Here is a 4,813-nt window from a genome sequence, read left to right as displayed (position 1 = left end):
TATAATTGATTTTTGTACTATGAACTGTGAACTTAATCCAATAGTGTTGTGTGTGTTCTGATTTCTCCACCAACCAGCTATTCCCTGGTCTCTCTGTCTCTCCTTGGGCCTCCTTATCCCCTGAGATATGAAAATATAGAAATCAGGCCAATTAATAACCCTATAATGGCCTTGTAAATGTTCAAGTGAAAGGAAGAGTCTCACATCTCTCACTTTAAATCAAAAGCTAGAAATGATTAAGCTTAATGAGGAAGGCATATCGGAGGGCAAGACAGGTCAAAACTAGGTCTCTTGTCTAAACCGTTAACAGAGTTGCAAGAGCAAAGGAAGAGTTCGTGGAGGAAATTAAAAGTGCTACTCCATGAATGATAATTCACATCAGCCTTACTGCTGACACAGAGAAAGTTTGAGTGGTCTGAGTAAAAGATCAAACCAGCCACAACATTTTCTTAAGCCAAAGCCTAATGCAGAGCAAGGCCCTAATCGTCTTCAATTCAGTGAAGGCTGAGACGGGTGAGGAAGCTGCTGAGAAAAGCTTGAAGCTAGCAGAGGTTTGTTCATGAGGTTTAAGGAAGGGAGTTCTCTCCATCACATTAACGTGCAAGGCAAAGCAAGTGCTGATGTTAGAATCTGCAGTAAGTTATCCAGAAGATGTAGCTAAGATAATCGATGAAGATGGCTATGCTAAGCAACAGATTTTCAATGTAGACAAAACAGCCTTCTATTGGAAGATGCTGTCATATAGAACTTTCATAACTAGAGAGAAGTCAATGCTTGGTATCAAAGCTTCAAAGGACAGGCTGACTCTCTTGCTAGGGGCTAATGCAGTTGGTAACTTTAAGTGGAAGCCAATAGTCATTTACCTTTCCAAAGATCCAAAGACCCTTAAGAGTTATACTAAATCTACTCTGCCTGTGCTCTATAAATAGAAAAACATATGTTTTCTGTTTATGACAGTACATCTGTTTATAGTTTAATGTGGTTTAATATTTTAAGCCCATCATTGAGACCTACTGCTCAGAAAAAGATTCCTTTCAAATTATTATACCCATCGCAATGCACCTAGATACTCACGAGCTCTGATGGAAATATACAAGGAGATGAATGCTGCCATAGATAGTGATTTCTCCGGTAGATTTAGGCAAAGTAAATTGAAAACCTGGAAAGGATTCACCTTTCTAGATACCATTAAGAACATTTGTGATTCATGGGAGGAGGCCAAAATATTAACATCAATGAGAGTTTGGAAGAAGTTGATTCCAACCCTTATAGATGACATTGAGGAGTTCAAGACCTTAGTGGAGGAAGTAACTGCAGGTGTGGTGGAAATAGCCGCTTATAAGGTATAATTGTACCTTAAATACGTAAGGTATATATAAGATAATTTAATTATCTTATTGATGAATGTTTAGGTTTTTCGGGTTTTCCTTCTTTTCATTTTTCTGGTGATCACATAAAAAAGCTGCATCAAACATCCTTGTACTACATACTTTTTGTACATGTTTATGATCATATTTGTAGGAAATATTCTTAGAGGTCAAACTGATGTGTTAAAGGACATGAAGTTTGAAAAGTTGAAACTTACTGCCAATTTGTCCTTCAAAGAAGTTGCACCAGGCCTGGTGTGGTGGCTCACGCCTGTAATCCCAGCACTTTGGGAGGCCAAGGCAGGAGGATCACCTGAGGTCAGGAGTTTGAGACCAGCCTGGCCAACATGATGAAACCCTGTCTCTGCTAAAAATATAAAAAATTAGCCGGGCACGGTGGCGTGGGTCTGTAATCCCAGCTACTCGGGAGGCTGAGGCAAGAGAGTAGCTTGAACCTGGGAGCCGGAGGTTGCAGTGAGCTGAGATTGTGCCACTGCACTCCAGCCTGGGCAACAAGAGCGAAACTCTGTCTCTAAAACAGAAACAAAAACAAACAAACAAAAAGAAGTCTCTCCAATTTTTACTCCTGTTGAGGCGTGAGTGTGCCAGTCTCCATACTTTCACCAACACTGGGTATTAGTTACATTTTTACATATTTGCCAATCAAATGGAAGAAAAATGACAATCCCTTGTTTAATTATTACTGCACATGAATACTGTTTTGAATGTTTAGAAATCACTTGTTTTTCTTTTTTGTCTCTTACCGTTTTTTCTATTGGGTTGTTAGACTTTTTCTTGATTTTGGAAACTTCTTACATAACATTACTGATGTGAATCTTTTCCTAGTTTGCAGTCATCTTGATTTTGTTTTTGTTTTGTGTGGCAGATATTTCTAATTTTTTGTGTAATGAGATTTCTTAGTTTAAAAATAATTCCTAAGATACGTATCTTACTTAGACCTTCAAAAACCTTGCTATGACATCAGCACATTACCTGTCTGATATGAAAAAAAAATTCAAAAAATAATTTTTCTGTTTTCTTTTGTATTTTTATAATTTTATTTTTCAATGCTTATATCTTTTATCTATCCAGAATATATATATATATATTTTAATTTTTTATTTTATTTTATTTATTTATTTATTTATTTATTTTTTGAGACAGAGTTTCACTCTTGTTACCCAGGCTGGAGTGCAATGGCGCGATCTTGGCTCACCACAACCTCCGCCTTCTGGGTTCAAGCAATTCTTCTGCCTCAGCCTCCCGAGTAGCTGGGACTACAGGCGTGTGCCACCATGCCCAGCTAATTTTTGTATTTTTAGTAGAGACGGGGTTTCACCATGTTGACCAGGATGGTCTCGATCTCTTGACCTCATGATCCACCCGCCTCGGCCTCCCAAAGTGCTGGGATTACAAGCATGAGCCACCGCGCCCGGCCCAGAATATATTTTAATATAATAAGTGAGGTAAGGGTTTATCTCCCCCCACCAAAATGACTAAGCCAGTTGTCCCAACACATTTATTAAATCATAAAATGTTTCCTCATTGTTTTGAAATGCTATTTCAATTTTATACCAAATTTGTATACATGTTTGTGTCTCTAGACCTTCTATTCTTTCCATTGATTGTCCTGTCAATTCATGTTTCAGGACCAAATTGTTTTAATTATTGATGCTTTGTAATGTGTTTTAAAAGGTGGTAGGGCTAGTCTCCATGCCCAACTCTTGTCTTTTCCAGAATATTTCTGGCTATACTTATGTTTATTTTTGCATGTGAACTTAAGGTTTACTTGTTTTGTTCCAAGGAATATTCTACTGGTACTTTAATCGGGATCACATTCAACTTATAGCATAGTTTAGGGAAAATTGATATCTCTATTGAGTCTTAATCAAGATTACCATATGAGTTTGATTGCCTCTGGGACAGAGGCAGCAAATCTTCACCAAGTGTTTTATTTGTTCCCCTACATCTTGCAGTTAGGCAGTTCTGGATAACTGGTTCTGGCCAGTAAAACGTGGGCAAAAGGTGACACATGACACATTGTGATAGAGGCAATGACAAGCCCAAGGGTGATTCTCTAGGTTTTCTTGCCATATTGTGGTAATCATGGAAGCACAAGGTCAAAGCAAGACTATTGGTGAGACACATGCTGAGGCTGTGGTGCAGATACACAGCTGACTTCAGGTGATAATTTTTAAGCTTTCATTGCATTAAGCTACTGAGATTTTGGTGCTAGTTGTTTCTGCAACATCATTTAGCCTATACTACCTGATACACCCTCAGTAACATTTAAAAATTGTACTCATGTAGTTCCTGCACATCCTTAATAGGTTATTCTTTTTTGTGCTATTATAAATGGGATTTAAAAACTGCGTAAACATTTTATAATGGCTTATAATTTATATATAAGAAATCTATCAATTTTTATTGGTTAAATGTATAATCAGTTATCTTACCGAAACTGTTAGATTTTCTAAAGGAATTTCAGTTGATTATCTTGAATTTAACCTTTCTTTTTTTCCTTTTTCTTCTCATCTATTTGCTAGTATGGAGGTTGAAAATGAATTGCTCTTGGGCCAGGTTTATTTTTGGTATTTCCAAAACAATTAAAAAATCTTTTTTAAAAACTTGATTTCAGCAAAAAAGTAGGAAAGTAAAAAAATTGAGTTTTCACACATACAGTAAAGCTGAAATCCTAGCTTATCTTGCAATTTTAGCTGATTTGACAATGCTGGGCTGGTATTCCTGCAGGAGAGAATACACTGGAGCTCATGAGCTCTAGACTCTAGAGTTTAACCAGTCCTTATTTTTTAAAACCCAATTTTCTTCACTTTTTTTTTTTTTTTTACCTTACTGCATGATCCCTAAAGGCATTTGAGTTTGAAATCTTGCTGGTACTTTCAGAATGACATTAGATGATATTGGCAATAGTAGGTATCTCTGACTCATTTTGACATTAATGGAAATGCTTCTAGTATTCTACTATAATGAATGAAGCAGGCTCTCCCCTCTAACATTTTATCATGAAAATTTTAAACATACAGACAAGTTGAAAAAATTGTATGGTGAATACCCCTATACTCAGTACTTAGTTTCTATAATTAACATTTTACTATACTTGTTTTTATTACTTATCTATCTATCGATCCTTACCTTCATTCATCCCTCAATTCATCTCAATTTTTTGATGAATTTCAAAGTAAATTGAAAACAACTGTATACTTTATTTCTAAAAAATTTTAGCATGCCTATCGTTAACCAGAATTCAATATTTGTTTAAAGTTCTTTTTTCTTTTGAGGTTAAAATTTACACACAACTCAATGCCCAGATCTTAAGTATACTAGTCTATGAGCTTTGACAAATTAATACACTTGTGTAACCCAAACTCCTTTCAGGACATAAACTATTACTATCATTCCAGAAAGTTCTGTTGTGCTCCTTTCCA

The sequence above is a fragment of the Sapajus apella genome, unplaced genomic scaffold, assembly GCF_009761245.1.
Source record: "Sapajus apella isolate SASKATOON/1434 unplaced genomic scaffold, GSC_monkey_1.0 scaffold62, whole genome shotgun sequence".
Lineage (NCBI taxonomy): Eukaryota > Metazoa > Chordata > Mammalia > Primates > Cebidae > Sapajus > Sapajus apella.
Note: the sequence above shows the minus strand (reverse complement) of the source record.